A 20,789-nucleotide genomic window follows, 5' to 3' on the forward strand; every position below is an offset into this window, starting at 1 on the left:
ATGAACTAAGCATAAAGTAGGAGAACAATGGAGCGACTAACTTAGAAATCTTACACTGAATCAATGACTAAGAAAGTAATTAAAGAAATCCAATATAAGAATTCCTGTGTTCATTTCTGTGCAGCATGGGCCCTGGTCACACTGCGGGTGAATGACTGGGCTCTCTCCTGCACACAGAATGCTCAGATGGGGTGGCACCCATTGGAGATTCAGCCAAATCCGTTCTCGTGCGAGGCATTAGAGCAGGGGTCAGCAACCTTTCAGAAGTGCTGTGCCGAGTCTTCATTTAGTCACTCTGATTTAAGGTTTCGTGTGCCAGTCATACAATTTAATGTTTTTAGAAGGTCTCTTTCTATAAGTCTATAATATATAACTAAACTATTGTTGTATGTAAAGTAAATACGGTTTTTAAAATGTTTAAGAAGCTTAATTTAAAATTAAATTAAAATGCACAGCCCCCCCGGACCGGTGGCCAGGACCCAGGCAGTGTGAGTGCCACTGAAAATCAGCTTGAAGGCGATAGGTGCTGCACACTTATCACGTGTGTGATGCCTTTTACCAGTCATCGGCCCTGTGTCTGCCTGCCAAGAAATATGGTGATATAGTGAGTGGTCTCCCATCTGCCTTTATGGCAGTGGATTGGGAAGAACAGCACATGGGGCATCTCTGTTTGGGCCTTAAGACATCGACTGTCCACCCCAACACATTCCTTCCATCTGCTCTCCCGAGCAATGAAGTATAGCCAGGGTGGATAAAAAGCAATGATTTTTTTTAAAAAAATCAAAAAATCTGATTTTTTTTATTTAAATCGGATTTTTTTGATAAAATGTTTTTTTGAAGAAAAAACCTATCTAAAGATAATTTTAATTAAGCTACATTATAGCTCAAAGATATCTCATCATGGAATACGGATTATAAATTCTAATTCTATAGTATGAGACAATATATTCGTGTAATGTTTAAGAAAAGTTTGGTAAATGAGTTCCAATAGTTCATGGATTAGGGACCCAATCTTATGGGGCTCCAGGGGCTTCTGTATAGATTATTTAGATTAATCTTTCTATCTACCCAATGGGACTCAGTGCTCAGTCTAGAAGATTCCATCAGAGATACTTAGTTTTGCAGTTCTCAAACTGTGGATTTGTGTCTCCAGAGATAACATGCTTGTTAACAGCCAAAATGTTTTAAAATAAATAAATAAATAATATATAAAAGTGAGAAATAACAGATCTCAACCCTATTGTCCCTCTTCAAAATTGTGTACACAGAGTCAATCCCTTACCTCTCTCTAAAAGTGCAAAGTTTCAAAAAGTTCAATGAATAGAAGATTGTTGGGGGCGGAATAGATCTGGACAAGGAGAAGAAGACTGGAGATAAATGTGAGAAGGGAGGGACAGGCAGTAGAAACAAAAGTGAAACTGTTTGAGCAGCATATTCCAGAAGTCTTGATGTCTTTCTGAGTGTAGCCTTCATTGATTTGAGATCTACCATAGCATTCTCTCAGTAGAAGGGAAAACCTATAATGGCAGCAGGCCGTAAAAGAGACCCAGTTTGGGAATATTTTAATGAAGTTCCTCTACTTGTGAAGAATATGTATTAAGGTTATAACAACCAACAAGAATGCACTTTTATGTAGCAATCCATGATTAAATCGAGTCTTCCTGACTAGTGATTTAAATCAAATCCACCCTGAGTATAGCATGTGGCTTCAGCTACTTCTTCACAGAAGCACGAAGCAAGTGGTCATGCCTAGAGAGTAGCCCTGTGTAATGCATCTTGGGATCTGGCCGCATGCTCTACTCTATGTAATGATTATACTTCATATATCAAACTAAACAGAGTGTAAATTAAATATTTTCCAAATTAAAAAAAAATGTTCCACAAAGTAACCCCCCATCAGAGTTGTTATTAATGGTTCCCAATCCTGCTGGAAAGGCATAACAAGTGGGGTTCCACAGGGGTCTGTTTTGGGACTGGCTCTGTTCAATATCTTCATTAACGACTTAGATATTGGCATAGAAAGTACGCTTATTAAGTTTGCAGATGATACCAAACTGGGAGGGATTGCAACTGCTTTGGAGGACAGGGTCATAATTCAAAATGATCTGGACAAATTGGAGAAATGGTCTGAGGTAAACAGGATGAAGTTTAACAAAGACAAATGCAAAGTGCTCCACTTAGGAAGGAACAATCAGTTTCACACATACAGAATGCGAAGAGACTGTCTAGGAAGGAGTATGGCAGAAAGGGATCTAGGGGTTATAGTTGACCACAAGCTAAATATGAGTCAACAGTGTGATGCTGTTGCAAAAAAAGCAAACGTGATTCTGGGATGTATTAACAGGTGTGTTGTGAGCAAGACACGAGAAGTCATTCTTCCGCTCTACTCTGTGCTGGTTAGGCCTCAACTGGAGTATTGTGTCCAGTTCTGGGCACCGCATTTCAAGAAAGATGTGGAGAAATTGGAGAGGGTCCAGAGAAGAGCAACAAGAATGATTAAAGGTCTTGAGAACATGACCTATGAAGGAAGGCTGAAATAATTGGGTTTGTTTAGTTTGGAAAAGAGAAGACTGAGAGGGGACATGATAGCAGTTTTCAGGTATCTAAAAGGGTGTCATAAGGAGGAGGGAGAAAACTTGTTCACCTTAGCCTCTAAGGACAGAACAAGAAGCAATGGGCTTAAACTGCAGCAAGGGAGGTCTAGGTTGGACATTAGGAAAAAGTTCCTAACTGTCAGGGTGGTTAAACATTGAATAAACTGCCTAGGGAGGTTGTGGAATCTCCATCTCTGGAGATATTTAAGAGTAGGTTAGATAAATGTCTATCAGGGATGGTCTAGACAGTATTTGGTCCTGCCATGAGGGCAGGGGACTGGACTCGATGACCTCTCGAGGTCCCTTCCAGTCCTAGAATCTATGAATCTATGAATCTTTTATTGGGCTAAATTTTATAATATTTTTAGCAGTTTATCTAACAGCCATCTTTGTAAGAAACCAAACATTACAAAAATAGTGTAGCATCACTATACATATACAGAAGGGGTAGGAGGAAGAGCAATGTTATGATAAAGTTCTAACTGCCCTACATTTTCTGCTGAATGGTTTTTAAAAATACTGATCCCTTGCTTCCAGGCATCTGTGTAAACATGTCTACTAAACACAGTTTTAAATGACTGTTTGTAATGTAGTTGGTTTGCTCATCTCTTAATATGCTCCTTTAAAAAAAAAAAGGCATTATTTACATTCGGCATCTGGAATATCTGGGAAGTTTTTTCATCTAGCATATGTACGTATTACATACAAAACACTTTATTAAAAGAATATTAAAGTTGCAAAGTCAAGCATGACCATATCACAGGGGTGGGCAAACTTTTTGGTCCGAGGGCCACATCTGGGTGGGGAAATTGCATGCAGGGCCATGAATGTAGGGCTGGGCAGGGGGTTGGTGTGTGGGCGGGAGTGTGGGGTGTGGGTGCAGGAGGGGGCTCAGGGCAGGGGGCTGGGGTACAGGAGGGGGTGCGGAGTGTGGCAGGGGGCTCAGGGCAGGGGGTTGGGGTGCAGGAGGGGTGCAGCAGGGGGCTCAAGGCAGGGGGCTAGGGGGCTCAGGGCAGGGGGTGGGGTGCAGAAGGGGTTTGGGGTGCGGGCTCTGGCCCAGCGCTGCTTACCTCGAGCAGTGGGATGGCAGTGGCGCACAGTGGGGCTAAGGCAGGCTCCCTGCCAGCATGTCCGGCAGTGGCTCCTCAGGGTGGTGTGGGTGCAGGCAGCTCTGCCGCGTGCTGCCCTTGCCTGTGGATACCACCCCCGAAATACCCATTGGCTGCAGTTCCCTGTTCCTGGCCAATGGGAGCTGTGGGGGGTGGTGCCTGCAGGCGAGGGCAGTGCACAGAGCCCTCTGCCCCCTCACCCCCAGGGGACGCAGGGACGTGGTGCTGGCCGCTTCTGGGAGCAGAGCGGGGGCCAGGACAGGCAGGGAGCCTGCCTTAGCCCCACTGTGCCATGGGGCTGGCAATCCCATGGGCCGGATCCAAAACCCTAGTTTGCCCTTCTCTGCCATAGCATATAAGAAGTCTGTGCCAGGAGTAGAATGCAGCCCTTCTGCGTTTCAGTTCAGTACCATATCCAGAAGAGAAGAGAACATCCTCTCTTTTCTTGCAACCATCTACCTCATTCACTGTCTATCCTGTGAATGAGGCAGGGCTGCTGTAGAACAAGAAGTATGTGATCATGTAATTAAAGACGGTATCATACTGCATATGCATAAGGGGGTTGAATTAAGCTTGCACAGGCATCCTTAATTCTGGCATTTCCTAACTTTTAAATGCTTGACTTTGCAACCTTTATGATCTTTACAAACAAAAATTTGTTAAATTGCCTAGGCTTTTTAAAAAAGAGAACTAGAAAAGCAGAAATTCCATCATGTGGAACAATATTGACAGCCGGGGAAGGGGCTGGGACTGACAGACGAAGCCGTGAAGTCACCGAGGTTACGAAAAATCACGGAATCCGGACCTTCGTGACAGTCTCGTAGCCCCATTTGTTTGCAATCTCAGCAAAGAGGCCAGGACTTGGCATGGAAAATAATTAATCTTTATTAGTTCACACAACATCCGGACCATCAGGGCTTTCAATCTGGCCCATGGAATTGCCGGCCCCATGGTGCAGCGGGGCTAAGGCAGGCTCCCTGCCTGCCCTGGCCCCCGCGCCACTCCCGGAAGCGGCCAGCACCATGTCCCTGCGGCCCCTGGCGGTTGGGGGGCAGAGGGCTCTGTGCACTGCCCTCGCCTGCAGGCACCGCCCATAATAGAGGCTCAACTTAAATGTATACCCCAAATTAAAAAACATAGTAAGAGAACCAAAAAAGAGTCACTGTGGCTAAACAACAAAGTAAAAGATGCAGTGAGAGGTAAAAAGGCATCCTTTAAAAAGTGGAAGATAAATCCTAATGAGGAAAATAGAAAAGAGCATAAACTCTGGCAAATGAAGTGTAAAAATGTAATTAGAAAGACCAAAAAAGAATTTGAAGAACAGCTAGCCAAACACTCCAAAAGTAATAGTAATTTTTTTTTTAATACATCAGAAGCAGAAAGCCTGCTAAACAACCAGTGGGGCCATCCACTCTGCACTGTGCTGTTCAACATATACATAAATGATCTGGAAAAAAGGATCAACAGTGAGGTGGTAAAATTTGCAGATGGTACAAAACTACTCCAGATAGTTAAGTCCCAGGCAGACTATGAAGAGCTACAAAAGGATCTCACAAAACTGGGTCACTGGGCAACAAAATGGCAGATGAAATTTAATGTTGATTAATGCAAAGTAATGCACATTGGAAAACATAATCCTAACTATACATATACAATGATGGGGTCTAAATTAGCTGTTACCACTCAAGAAAGAGATCTTGGAGTCATTGTGGATAGTTCTCTGAAATCATCCACTCAATGTGCAGCGGCAGTCAAAAAAGCGAACAGAATGTTGGGAATCATCAAGAAAGGGATAGATAATAAGACAGAAAATATCATATTGCCTCTATATAAATCCATCGTACGCCCACACCTTGAATACTGCGTGCAGATGTGGTCGCCCCATCTCAAAAAAGATATATTGGAATTGGAAAAGGTTCAGAAAAGGGCAACAAAAATGATTAGGGATATGGATTGGCTTCCGTATGAGGAGAGACTAATAAGACTGGGACTTTTCAGCTTGGAAAAGAGGCAACTAAGGGGGGATATGATAGAGGTCTATACAATCATGAGTGGTATAGAGAAAGTAAATAAGGAAGTGTTATTTACTCCTTCTCGTAATACAAGAACAAGGGGTCACCACATGAAATTAATAGGGAGCAGGTTTAAAACAAACACAAGAAAGTATTTTTCACACAACCTCTGGAACTCCTTGCCAGAGGGTGTTGTGAAGGCCAATACTATAACGGGGTTCAAAAAGGAGCTAGATAGATTCATGGAAGATAGGTCCATCAATGGCTATTAGCTAGGATGGGAAGGAATGGTGTCCCTAGCTTCTGCTTGCCAAAAGCTGGGATTGGGTGACAGGGCATGGATCACTTGATGATAACCTGTCTGTTCATTCCCTTTGGGGCACTTGCCATTGTCCATTGTCAGAGGACAGGATACTGAGCTTGATGGACCTTTGGTCTGGCCCAGTATGGCCGTTCTTATGTTCTTATGTTCTTAACGTATGCTGCAGAATGCCTAGTGGTACTGAAAGCACCCAATTACTTGTTATTGTACAGTGTGACAGAACTCATAGGGTCAGTGACACACAGTGTTATATTCATAAATGTACAGAAAGCACCACGTAATTCCTAAAAGGCCCCAAAACTTCAGGGGCAGGTAGGTAGAGCACAATCCGCATTACTGTGGCTCACTGTTAAAATGCTCTTTCGAGGCCTCCCTCAGCCATATAGCTCCATGCTAAACTCTTCTAATAGCCCTCACCTCCAGCGGCAACCCTTTGCCTCACAGATATTACATAGGACACAGCAGCCAGCTGGAACTATAGGGATATTTTTCCTCAGAGAGATCCAATCATGGGAGTAACCAACACCAGCATCCCTTCAATCTACCAAAAGCACATTCAGCTGACATTCTGCACAGGTTGGCTTGGGTGGACCCCCTGGGTGGGCCCCCCACTAAAATATGGCATTAAAAATGCAAAGTTCAACCGGGATTTCTTTTAATGGTGCATCCTATTGGGCAAAGAGGCAATTTTTGAAAAGACTTGAGCCAATTAAAAACAAAGCCATGTCTGTAAGGAAATGTGTGGGTGGGATCTTTGCTTATACAACCAACTATACGCAAGAAATATTTGATTGACAGTGATGTATGAGACCGGAATTTATCTGCCGGAAGTACTTCAAAGAAAGTGTTTTAATATTCAGCTCTATTACACTGTATAGCTGCAAGTGATGCTTGAACCAGAGAATCAAAATGTCAAAACAAACTAGTCTCTTTAATTTCTTAAAAAGACGGCGGACCGAAAGCGAATCCACAAAACCAACCAACGTATCATCGTTTTCCACTAAATCTGCAAATTCTCCATCTTCATCTGATTCAGCAAAGGAAACGGTAACATGTAAAACTAAAAGTGAGCCTGGGACCAGTACAGCTGCAACTAATGCTGTTTCTACTAAAACTACAAAATGGCCTTCCGATTTGTCAAATATCAACAAACCACCGACTCAGCCGAAACGTCAGTCTTTTCCCACTTCTGTTATCAGTGGTAAAAAACGAAGCGTTGCGACACATTGGTATGAGAAACATCAGTGGGTGGAATATATAGTGTGTCTAAAAACGCAGTGTTTTGTAAAATGTGTAGGCATTTTGGTGACTTGTTCTGAAGACAGGTTCAGTCACAGTGGATTTAGTGATTGGAAGCATATGCACCAGGCCTGCTCCAGACATGAGACTAGTAAAGCACATGCTGTGGCATTCACTAAATATGTCAGCTACAAACAGTGTCAGTTATCAGGCCATGGAAATATTCTTAACCAGTGAAACAAAGAAGCAATGAATACGCGCTTAATCGATACAAATCGGGAGCATATTAAAGGGGCCCTTGATAGTGTACTGTTCTGTGCTAAACAGCAAATAGCTTCACATGGGCACAGAGAGGATCAGGAAGCTTTAAACAAAGGAAACTTTCTAGAGCTTTTCAAACTACTCAGTAAATATGACGAAGAAATTCGAAGTAGACTTGAAATGCTTCTGAAAAACACTATTATGATGAGCCCTGACATACAAAAAGAACTTTTAGAAGCTGCAGCTTCATTACTTCTGTGCAAAATCAGACAGGAGTTACATGAGGCACCGATCACTTACTATGCAATTATTGCGGATGAATGCAAAGACTTTTCAAAACACGAGCTCATTGCAGTGTGTGTCAGATACTTGCACAGTGGAGTAATTAAAGAACGAGCAGTAGGATTTGTGGATACAATGAACACGTCCGCAAATGGAATTTCAGAAAAAATATTTCAAGTTTTGGAAATGCTTGAACTTGATCCCGATTTGTGTGTTAGTGTAGTAGAGTGAGTCGGGGTTCTACCCTGCCGGAGACGGAGGGGAGCCACGCTGACTCACTGTAGACGAAATCAACAGCCGGTTAGCTCAGGACTCAGGCCCTCTGGCGTGGGGGCTGAGGAAAACAACAGTTACGGAGTCCAGGCCCTCTGGAGCAGGGGCTGGATAAACGGCAGTTTAGGAGCCCAGGCCCTCTGTAGCAGGGGCTGGGCAAACAGCAGTTTAGGGGCCCAGGCCCTCTGTAGCAGGGGCTGGGCAAACAGCAGTTAAAGGAGCCCAGGCCCTCTGTAGCAGGGGCTGGGCAAACAGCAGTTTAGGGGCCCAGGCCCTTTGTAGCAGGGGCTGGGCAAACAGCAGTTAAAGGAGCCCAGGCCCTGGGTCAGGGCGGGGCACAAAAAGTCACAGCTCAGGCCCTTTGGGGCAGGGGTTGAGCAGCCAAGTAGTTAAAGGGGGCCCAGGTTCCTACCTGAGCGTTGGGTGAGGGGGAAGCCTGCCACCCGTGTGTAGGGGTGGCAGGGGGGGACGCAGGCCCACCCACTCCACTGCGTCCCAGCCCGGGGCCCTAGCAGCGATTACTGTCGCTGCCGGTCAGTGGGGTATCCTGACCGAAACACACTGACATCGGCTCACAGGCCTCTGCAGCCTGACGGGGTCGGCTACCCCCGGGCTACTTCCTTGTTCCCCCTCGGGGCTTACCTCGGCGGCAGGGCTGGGTTCAGGCCAGTCCAACAGCATCGGCTCCTCGGTGGCGGGGCTGGGGGGCTGGTTCGGTAGTTCCTCCCCGGGACAGCTGGCACGGGGCAGACTTGACTCCTCCTCGGGGCCGCTGGTCCGGGGCAGGCTGGGCCAGTCCTCCTCGGGGTACCGGGTCCAGGGCAGGCTGGGCCAGTCTTCCTCGGGGTAACGGGTCCGGGGCAGGCTGGGCCAGTCCTCCTCGGGGTACCTGGCGAGAGGGAGGCTAGACCGGCGCGGGGCGTTAGCAGGCGGTTCGCGGTCTGCCGGTGTCTCCCAAGCGGGAGCTCGGCCCGGGACATCTGCTCTCTCCGGCCGGCTGGCTCCTACTGAGCTTTGGTGGCGGGCTTTTATACTTCCGGGTCGGGGCCGTAACCTCGGAGGGGCGGGCCCCGGACCCGGTAGCTCCGCCCACGCTGGGGATGGAAGCAGCTCTACCCTGCCGGAGGCGGAGGGGAGCCACGCCGACTCACTACAGTTGGCTTCAGTTTTGATGGGGCATCTGTCATGTCTGTGAATAAAGGAGGACTACATATGATTTTGAAACACAAATTCCAGCGAGCAATTTATGTCCATTGTAACTCAAACTGTCTTATCCTGGTTCTTTCTATAGTGTCGAAAACGTCTGCAGATGTTGCCACAGAGTTTGAGACCACAAAGTCCTTGCACACCTTTATGACTGGGACTTACAGGCACGCTTGGTTTCTGGAGATTCAAAAAGAACCACGTCCCAAGCAGCAGTGCCTTGAGCATGAACGGGCAGTCGATACTCTCTGGAGTTGAAAGTCTGGTGTGGTGGGCAAAGTACTAATACTTTATAATGTAATTATTGAAGCGTTAGCGGAATTTGAAGATTGTGGTGGACAAACAAAAATGGAGGTTCAGTCTCTTCTCCAACAAATTCAAATGAAAAAGTTCTTGTTTTTATTAGTAACTTTTGGGAAATTGTTTGAAATGAGTGACTTTGCTGCTAAAGGATTGCAGAGTGCATCTCTGTCCATTACTGACTGCATTGATCTGATAGCGGGGTTGAAAGAGAGTTTCTCTGATTTAAGAAGCAACGAAATAAACAGCGTCAGTCAGGTGCTGAAGTTAACGGATGAACTAATGGAGAAATGTGGCCTTGAGAATTGGGATGTAGCCTTTTCTCAAAACAGAAAATGACCAAGCTGTCTGGAAGATTCAGTTGTGAATTCATCTTTGGGAAAATCAACCAAGGTACGTTCTGATGAAGATTTGAGAGCAATGTGGAACCAAATGCTGGATTGTCAACTTCACGAATTGAACTGCCGCTTTCAAAATGACACATACAGCATCATGAAAGCCGCGGCTCCATGCTTGCCGAAATCGGACACATTCAGCAATAGAGAAAGCCTCAACACAGCTTATATTTTGTACAGTGTAAAAGTAGATGAAGCTCCCTCGCCCTGACCCCGCTCCCCAGCAGGAGCGCCAGGTGGGTGGAGCGGGTCGGGGTGTGGGGGTGCTCATTTTTCCAGGGCCCCTAATTGGCCAAGGCCACTGAGCAGGGCTTCCCCGTCCATCAGCCTTTGGGACTGGTGGTAAATCACCTGGTCTGGGACTGCGCAGGAGCCTGGGAACTCTGAGGGGAGGTGGGGAGGATGCCCAATCGCCGCCCGTGCTCACCCCACAGCGCTGCCAGCAGGTCTCGGGATCAGACTTGGCACAGGGCCCCTGGAGAGGAAGCAGCTGGAGGCCTCTGCCCCCAGCCCCTACCGCTGAGCGCACCCCATACGCTGCCGAGGCCCACTGCGGAGCTGGCCGCCCCAGCCAGCAAAGCCTGTAAGTTCTGTTCTTTACTGACTAGGCTCTATAAAATTCAATATTACTGTGTGGTGGTTTGGTGTTGCTTAATTTATTTTAAGGACATTTACTGCAGATTGATGTATTTTCTGTGTGTTTAAATGCATTTAATATATGCGCTAGAATGAGTCTGGATTTTAATCGATTTATTGTAATGATCTTTTTTCAAGAACCCAGCTCTGAACGCTGGGACAGCTGATGTTCTCACAGTGCCACCTGGAGGCCAGGCACAGCCAGCGAGCGCTGTGGAGAGTAGGCACTGCAGGAAGTACTGCCCCAGAGACCCACAGTGACAATACCCTGCGGCCCTCTGATTGGCCAAACGCCCTGTTCAACCCCAGGAAGTTGTCTGGGCAACCACACAGACTTTGGCCGGCTGCAGTGCCAGACTGTGCCTTGTCTCCTGGTGTCCGGTTTCTGACTCCAGCCTGACTCTTGCTTACGGGACCGGGCTCTTGCGATTCCCCCAACTCCTGCTCAGCGACTACCATCCCTGGTGGGCAGATCTCAGCCCAGCTGTTACTGCTAGGCCAGATTGCCTACACCTCACTCCCTTACATAAGCCAACACTGATGTCCCTGAAGCATCCCCGATGATCCACCAATACTTCCATAACCATAGAAAAGCAGCTCTTCCTGGTGATATACTGTGGGTCAAGATCGGCAGATGCCAAAATAGGGGTCTCGAACTGTCTATCGCACCACTGCTGTTCAGGGACCTCATTGCTGCAAATCCATCCACTATGTCCTGCATGCTGGCGAGATTCACAGTCCTGCTTAGTAGGAGACAATTAATGGCCCTGCACACTTACATGACAACAGCCCGCACAGTAGATCTTCCAACTGCAAATGATTTCTTACTTACTGGTAGCAATCTCTCAGTGCAGATCTCATGCTGGTGTCCCTCTGCTAGAGAGAGCTGGGGCGAGCATGGACCACAAATCCAGGAATGTGACCTTTTGCATCCAAAAGTTCTGCAGCAGCTGCTCATCATCCCAAACCTGCATTACAGTGAGATCTCACCAGTCAACGCTCATTTCTCGGGCCCAGAAGCAGTGCTCCATTGTCTGCAGCTGCTCCATGAAGGCCACCAAGAACTCTGAATTGATTTTTGCTATGTCCCACAGCAATCTGTCCTCCATGAAATTGTCATGTTCCCCAGTGATGCAGTTCTTCTTGTGGCTTTGCAAATACTGGAGGATCATGCGTCTTGTGCTTGCAACGCCATGATAATACATAAGAACAACCACACTGGGTCAAACTGAAGGTCCATGTAGCCCAGTATCCTGTCTTCTGACAGTGGCCAATGCCAAGTGCTTCAGAGGGAATAAACAGGACAGGTAATCTTCAAGCAATCCATCCCCTGGCCCATTCCCAGCTTCTGGCAAAACAGAGGCTAGGGACACCTCAGAGCATGGTTTTGCATCCCTGCCCATCCTGGCTAATAGCCATTGATGGACCTATTCTCCACGAATTTATTTAGTTCTTTTTTGAACCCTGTTATAGTCTTGGCCTTCACAACATCCTCTGGCAAGGAGTTCCACAGGTTGACTGTGTCTTGTGTGAAGAAATACTTCCTTTGTTTGTTTTAAACCTGATGCCTATTAATTTCATTTTGTGACCCCTAGTTCTTGTGTTATGAGAAGGAGTAAATAACACTTATTTACTTTCTCCATGCCAGTCATGATTTTATAGACCTCTATCATATCCCCCCTTAGTCTTCTCTTTTCCAAACTGAAAAGTCCCTTTTTTATTAATCTCTCCTCATACAGAAGCTGTCCCATTACCACTAATCATTTTTGTTGCCCTTTTCTGTACCTTTTCCAATTCCAATATATCTTTTTTGAGATGGGGCGACCACATCTGCACGCAGTATTCAAGGTGTGGTCATACCATGGATTTATATAGAGGCAATATGATATTTTATGTCTTATTATCTGTCCCTTTCCTAATGATTGCCAACATTCTGTTCGCTTTTTTGACTGCCGCTGCACATTGGGTGGATGTTTTCAGAGAACTCTCCACAATGACTCCAAGATCTTTCTTGAGTGGTAACAGCTAATTTAGACCCCATCATTTTGTAAGTATAGCTGGGATTATGTTTTCCAATGTGCATTACTTTGTATTTATCAACATTGAATTTCATCTGCCATTTTGTTGCCCAATCACCCAATTTTGTGAGATCCCTTTGTAGCTCTTCGCAGTCTGCCTGGGACTTAACGATCTCGATGAGTTTTGCATCATCTGCAAATTTTGCCACCTCGCTGTTGATCGTTTTTTCCAGATCATTTATGAATATGTTGAACAGCACAGTGCAGGGCTGTGCCAGTTCCATGCTCCTGTCCGAGATGGCGGAAAGCAAGAAGGGCCGTGCGGGTTCATGGAATTTTTTTAAAAAAGGCAGCCAGATCCCAAGATGCATTACACAGGGCTACTCTCCAGGAACAGACCATTTGCTTAGCACTTCTGTGGCCAAGTAGCTGAATCCACGTACTACACTTCATTGCTCAGGCAGAAGATGGAAGGAGTGGGCTGTCTCGGGGGAGGTCACACTAGTCAGCATTACTATTTCAGGCTGCCTGCAGACTCAGGCAAAATGGGCTCACATTCAGAAGGCTTCCTTGACAACCTTAAGAATTAAAGACATTATTTCAGAAAAATATGAAAGCTTAGGCCACATTTTTCATCAGTGTCAGTGGGAACGGCTGGGAGCTCAGCACCATGGCAATCCAGGATACTTATTTAGTTGCCTAGCTACTGATTTAGAGGCCTGATTTAGCAAAGTGCTTAAGTCTTTTGTTCAGTTCAAATGGCCTAATTCCCACTTTGACACCAGTTTAGGAGGGCCCTGGCTGTTTACCCCAAGTTTCTCCAGTGGAAGTTATTCAGCAAGCAGCAATGAAAACAGCGAAGTCTCACCTGTATAAAAATTACTTCTCATTTATCTCTGTCAAGCAGGACTCTTTTCAGACAGTGACTCGGACTGTCACAGTGCAACATAACCTAGCGCATTGTGTCCACTTCTAAGTCCAGATGCATGAACGTAAATGTCAGGATGCTGCAGGCCTGCTGCAGGGCCAGCGATGGAACCAGAATGAACAAGCAGCAGACTCCTAATGGAGAGGAAGTGTCAGGGTGAAGAGGAGCACTGCATTCCCACGGCCAGAAATGCATTCCCAATCCTGAGCCTTCATGTCAAGGCCAACATCTTCTCTTTGTAAAGCAGGATGGGCCGGATTCAGTGCTACTGAAGTCAGTGTTGAGCCTTCCACTGATTTTTTGGGGCCTACGTGAACATGACGGGGTGGTGGTGGGGAGAATGCATTAGTTAATCGTCTCTGCACTCTGGCGAGGAGGGGTGGGCCAATGGTTAGAGCACTAGTCTGGGACTTGAGGGGTCTGGTTCAATTCCTTACTCTGCCACACATGGCCTGTGTGACCTTAAAACACTGGGGGTCTGTCTATATTGCAGTCACAGGTGTGACTGCAGCCTATGTGGACCTACTTAAGCCACCTTTGATCCAGCTGGCTCGAGTAATAATAGTAGTGAAGCTGCAGTGGCATGGGTGGCAGCCTCTCAAGTATGCACCCAGAGTCCGGGGTGGGTGGGGCCAGCTAGATCAAAGGGAGCTTGGGCGTGTTCACAGTGCGACCACCTACACCTCCTGAGTGCAGTGTAGTCCCTCTGTGGTTTTTGCTTTTCCCTACCTCACAGGGGTTCTGTACAGATGCTACAGTAATGGGGTTATAAGTAACGGAGGGAGAATCTGCTCAGTACTTTGGGATGCATCGTCTTGCCTAAATGTTAAAATCGGATTGGTTTTTACACCACATTATTTTTACCCGGTAAAACTTCCAACCACAGCCTGAGAATGAATGGCAATTTTAGCTGAAATGAATTTGCCCGGGCCTTTTCTTTCGGAGTGGCATCCAAACAGGTGCCTTTCAGGGGGTATCATATAGGATGAGCTCTTGAAACAAGTAATCTGCACTTTGACCACGAGATGTCACTGTGGTGCAGGGTACCACCACTGGATTAAAGGCAGACCCAAGTCCTTTGGAATTGTTTTAATTGTTTCCAGTTAGGTTATACACTTCTCGGTAAACAGACAGTCATAACAACAATGATTTTACATTCCTTTGCCTAAGTAGGATACGGACACCCATGCTTATTTATTTGCTATCAGTGATTTCATGTCCATTCTTGACACAAAGTAATTGGCTCTCATTTGCAAGCTCAGCAAAAAGGCCAGGACTTCACTATTGAGACTAAGAATCCTCACACCCAGAGATATGGTCCCTCAATGGCAGAGCAGTGTCAGGAAGCTTGTAACACTGCTACCTGGCTTGCACCAGCCTTGTGAATAAACAGAGAATTTAAGACCCCTGAGCCATCAATCCAGGAGCACCGTCACAAACACCAAGGTCAAGACTCTCCCAGAAGTATTTTGTTGCCTAACTCCCACTGAAGATCTGGACCTAAGGTCAAAGGCCAATATTTTAAATATGGGGGCCTTGGGTGAGGCCCATGAACCCATATTAGGCACCTAAATAAATGTTTCAGTCTTCATAAATGCGGAGTCCTGTCAGCGCACACTGAATTCCCTTGTGCCGCTTGATCTGTCAATCGAGTATCACCAACCTGAATATACAGGGGCCTAAATATGGACTTAGGTGCTGAACGTTAAACCCCTACACCAAAATAATTGGGGAGAAAATTTTCAAGAGTACCCAAGTGACTAAGTCCCATTATCTTCCAATGGCTCCTAAATCACATAGGCACTTTTGAAAATGTTATCCTTGGTCTAAATTAACTTGTAGTTTGCACACTGACTACCTTCGCATCAAGGGCCAGCTTCTATAGCCAAGAAGCCAATGGAAGTTCTGCCATTGACTGCATGGAGTGCAGAATTAGGCCTAAAAGCCAGATTCTCAATGTTATCTAAGGTGCCTAACTCCCACTGGAAAGTAGGCACCTAAATACCTTTGAGAATCTGGACCAAAATGTCTACACTTAGACACATAGTTAGACTGTTATATAATCAAGTAAACAAATCTGATTTATTTGCAATTCCATCAACTATTCATTATTACAATATTAGTGCGCATTAAAAGCTGACCCTGTAGTGCTATTACATAACTAGGAAGAGGACACTATAGAATACAGCACAAAAATGACACAGCAGTTTTTCCATTTTTTAGTCCTTTATCAGTTTTAGAGGACACAGGTATAAATCTACCAAATGCAGACTAATGACGTTATTGCAACCCTCCAGCTGATGATGTGAATGCACAGAAGTAAATGAAGGAGTTCCTAGAGCAATGTTAATTTGGCCACATTCAACATGCCCTATATATTAAGGTGTACATTTAACTACATACAGTCTGATCAGTAATACTACTGTCAGGGCCGGTGCAAGGAAGTTTCGCGCCCTAGGCGAAACTTCCACCTTGCGCCCCCCCCCCCCAGCTAACCCCACCCCCCGTGGCAGCTAACCACACCCCTTGCCCCCCCACCAGAGGAGCCCCCCCCGCGGCAGCTAACCCCACCCGCCGTGGCAGCTAACCCAGCCCGACCCCCTCCCGCCCGGGGAGCCCCTCACCCCAGCAGCTACCCCCCCTCTGCAGTTAACCCCGCCCGGGGAGCCCCCCCCCCCACGGAAGCTACCCCCACCCGGGGAGCCCGCCCCAGCTCACCTCCGCTCCGCCTCCTCTGCTGAGCACATGCATTTAAACCAGTAAAGAAATGGGAAGTTTTTCCCTTCCCAGTTTCAGTGGGATTCCACTTTGGCACAACATCCAATCTGCTGGCATAGGCTATTGTTCTAACTGCCAAGGCTGGTCTAACTGCCTATGGCGGCAGGTATAATGCCCCGCCAAGGTCCCACAACAGGCCAGTGGCAGAGAACAGACCCAGCTTTCCTAAGACAGGGCCCTATCCATTGACCATGCTGCCGCCCCTCTTCAATTACAGGGTTTAAAAAAGTTCAAGTGTTGTGGTTTCTTGTGTGTTACACAAACTGTTCTGGATGAAATTTTCTGTGGAATGTGCCTGTCTACAGAACTGTAACCTCACGTCTGTGCCCATGCTGGATACACCTGTCAGATTATAATATGATTTCTCTTTTGCTGTTTTCTATAAATACATTATTTCTTACTCAGCTCAGGACAACTGGTCTTTTATTCCAAGAGCCATCACCTCCACCACTTCCCCCTAACTATGAGGAGGCAGTGTAGCCTAGTTGATAGAGCACTGGACTGTGATTCAGGAGACCTGGTTTTTAGTCCCAGTTCTGTTACTGGCTTGCTGGGTCACCTTGGCCAAGTCACTTCACCGTTCTGTGCCTCAGTTTCCCCATGTGTAAATGGGGATAATGTAAAAGCGCTTTGAGATCTATGGAAGAAGAGCATGATGTAAGAGTTAGCTATATTACAAAGCAATAAAAATCCAGTTGAAATACAGAATGTACCAAAATTTTACAGTGAGCAAAAACATTGTAAAGAACTAAGAAACCTATGAGTCGGAGCATTGTGAAAACACCCAAGTATATGAGAGGTGCCTCAGAAAAAAACCTAGTGCCACAGCAGAAAAATTGAGTTGTCCTACAGTATATTAAGAATTGGTTCACACTGTATCTTATATATTTATAAATAGATTATTGACCCTTTATCAATTAATAGCTGTTGTAATAATTGGTTAGTCAATTGTGAAGCCAATAGGCTGCTTATAGCCGCCTGACACCTTCCCCGATGTGCCTCTTACACATACTACTCATGGCTGTTACATGAGTTCTACCTGTCAGATGTGGACTCACAGGGAGCAGGCTTTATTAACGTGAATGTTAGGCAGACAGCACTACATCAGCCACACAGTTTCTTTGCCACCATGAAAGCCGGAAACACATACCTTTAAAAAAGAAATGTTAGATTCTGTTGCCATCACATGACTGGAAGTCAAGTCCCTAAGCCCATGCCTATTATGTCTATGCCTTAGCTTGGCCCTGCTTGTTTTGGTTCTGGGCTGCCTGTTAGCCCTAAATCAGATTTAAAGAGTGGAGATACATTTTGCTGTTGAAGTTGCTGAGAAAGCTGTTCCCCCATCACCCATCCACATTACCAGCAGAGCTTGTGCTAAAAAGAGATGGACTGAATGGAAGGATGTTCCCATGGTTAGAACAATAGCCCAGACCTGGGAGACCAAAGTTCTGGTCCCTGCTCTGCCACAGAGTTTAGCTCTCTGTGCCTCTGTTCTCCACCTGTACAATGGGGATAATAGCAGTGCCCTACCTCACTGGCGTGTTATGAGGATCACTACATTAAAGACCGTGAGGTGCTCAGATGCTACAGTGATGCAAGGGTTCGGGTAAGTACTAAGACAGATAGTTGCAGAAGTTATGCTCAACAGCATGCAGGCTTATGAAGTGCTTCTTTAAAAGCCAAAGGGGAAAAAACTCAAAGGATGGTGAAAATGAGTTCGTAAGTGAATCTTCATAAACAACCTTGGTAAAGAATTAAACTCGTAGACATCTTACAGTGTCGTGATTTGCACCTGAAATTGAAAACGCCAAGGAGAAAAGCACAATTGAATTGGGGGGAAAGGGAAGGGAGGAATTAAAATTAATCCAGAACAGGATGTCGACTGCATCAGCCTGCCTGACAATCCATCACAGAAATGTAGGGCTGGAAGGGACCTAAAAAAATCAAGTCCAGCCCCCTGCACTGAGGCAAAGCTAACTAAACCTAGCGCATCCCTGTGTCCAACCAGTTCTTTAAAACCTACAATGTTGGGGGGCCCACAACCTCCCTTGGAACCATATTCCACGGCTTAACTTCATTTATACTTAGAACATTTTTCCTAACATCTAACCTAAATCTCCCTTGCTGCACATTAAACCCAGTACTTCTTGTCTTGCCTCCAGCGGATATGGAGAACAGTTGACCACCATCCTCTTTCTAACAGCTCTTAGCATATCTGAAGACTATCAGATCCCCCCGTCTTTTCTCAAGACTAAACAAGCCCAATTTTTTAAACTTTTCCTCATAGATCAGGTTTTTCTAAACGATTTATTATTTTTGTTGTTCTCCTCTGGACTCTCTGCACTTTGTCCACATCTTTCCTAAAGGTTGGCACCCAGAATTGGACACAGTACTCCATCTAAGGCTTCACCAGTGCAGAGTCAAGTACCTCCTGCGTCTCACATCCAACACTCCGTTAACACACCCTAGAACAGAGGTGGGCAAACTACAGCCCGCGGGACTGTCCTGCCCGGCCCTTGAGCTCCAGGCCGGGGAGGCTAGCCCCCGGCCCCTCCCCTGGTGTCCCCCCTCCCTCGCAGCCTCAGCTCGCTGTGCCGCCAGCGCTCTGGGCGGCGGGGCTACGAGCTCCTGCCGGGCAGCGCGGCGGCGAGGCTGGCTAAGGCCGGGCGGCGCGGCTGCCAGTCCTGCTGCTCTGAGTGGCATGGTAAGGGGACAGGGAGCGGGGGGTTGGATAAGGGGCAGCGGGTCCTGGGGGGCAGTCAGGGGACAGGGAGCAGGGGGTGGTTGGATAGGCGTGGGAGACCCAAGGGGCCAATCAGGGGGCGGGGGTGTGGATAGGGGTCAGGGCAGTCAGGGGATAGGGAGCATGGGGGGTTGGATAGGGGATGGGGTCCCGGTGGGACGATTAGGGGCAGGGGGGTTCCAGGAGGGGGCGGCCAGGGGACAAGGAGCAGGGGGGGTTGGATGGGTTGGGGATTCTGAGGGGAGCAGTCAGGGGGCGGGAAGTGGGAGGGGACAGATGGGGCGGGGCCAGGCTGTTCGGGGAGGCACAGCCTTCCCTACCTGGCCCTCTATACAGTTTCGGAACCCGATGTGGCCCTCGGGCCAAAAAGTTTGCTCACCCCTGCCCTAGAATGATATTAGTCTTTTTTGCAACTGCATCACATTGCTGACTCATATTCAATTTGTGATCCACTAAAACCCCCAGATCCTTTTCAACTGTACTATCAGCTCGCCTTCCCTATTTTGTAGTTGTGAATTTGATTTTTTCCATCGTAAGTGAAATACTTGGCACTTATCTTTATTGAATTTCATCTTGTTGAATTCAAACAAATTCTCCAATTTGTCAAGGCCATTTTTGAATTCTAATCCTGTCCTCCATGGTGCTTGTGTAACCCACACACCTCCTGGGTGTGGTGTTCTGTCCCCTCTAGTGGCACTGAGACCACTTAGAGATTAATGAGTCTGCTCTACAGCCTTAGCTAAGAGCCAGTTGGCTTTTAGCTCATGCAGTAGAGACTCATGCATTCCGCTCCAGAGGCCCCATGTTCGATCCTGCCTGCCAACACCCGGGATCTGTCAGCATTACACTTGCAACCCTTCCCAGCTTGGTGTCATCTGCAAACATCTCCACTCCATTATCCAAATCTGTAATGAAAATATTGACTAGTACCAGACCCAGGACTGACCCCTGTCAGACCCCACTAGATACATCTTTGAATACAGTCTTTCAACTGTTTGTGGACCCACCTTAGAGTAATTTCATCTAGCCCGCATTTCCCTAATTTGCTTATGAGAATGTCATATGGGACTGTGTCAAGAGCTTTACTAAAGATCAAGATATATCATGTCTGCTGCTTCCCCCATCGACTAGGCCTGTAACCCTGTCAAAGAAGCAAATTAGGGTGCTTTGGCATGATTTGTTCTTGACAAATCCGTGCTGGCCATTCCTTATAACCCTATTATCTTCTAGGTGGTTACAAATTGATTGTTTAATAATTTGTTCCAGTATCTTTCCAGGTATTGAAGTTAGGCTGACTGGTTTATAATTTCTTGGGTCCTCTTTGTTCCCCCTTTTAGAGACAGGTACTGTGTTTGCCCTTCTCCAGTCCTCTGGGACCTCACCCGTCCTCCGGAAGTGCTCGAAGGGCAGCTGCTAACAGTTCCAAGATTCTTTCAGCTAGTTCCTTAAGTACCCCAGGATAAATTTCATCAGGCCCTGACGACTTGAATACATCTAACTTATCTAAGTCCCATCTTTAAAAAAGGGAAGAAGGAAGATCAGGGGAACTACAGGCCAGTCAGCCTCACCTCAGTCCCTGGAAAAATCATGGAGCAGGTCCTCAAGGAATCAATTCTGAAGCACTTAGAGGAGAGGAAAGTGATCAGGAACAGTCAGCATGGATCCACCAAGGGCAAGTCATGCCTGACTAACCTAA

This window comes from Emys orbicularis, chromosome 6 (assembly GCF_028017835.1).
Source record: "Emys orbicularis isolate rEmyOrb1 chromosome 6, rEmyOrb1.hap1, whole genome shotgun sequence".
Lineage (NCBI taxonomy): Eukaryota > Metazoa > Chordata > Testudines > Emydidae > Emys > Emys orbicularis.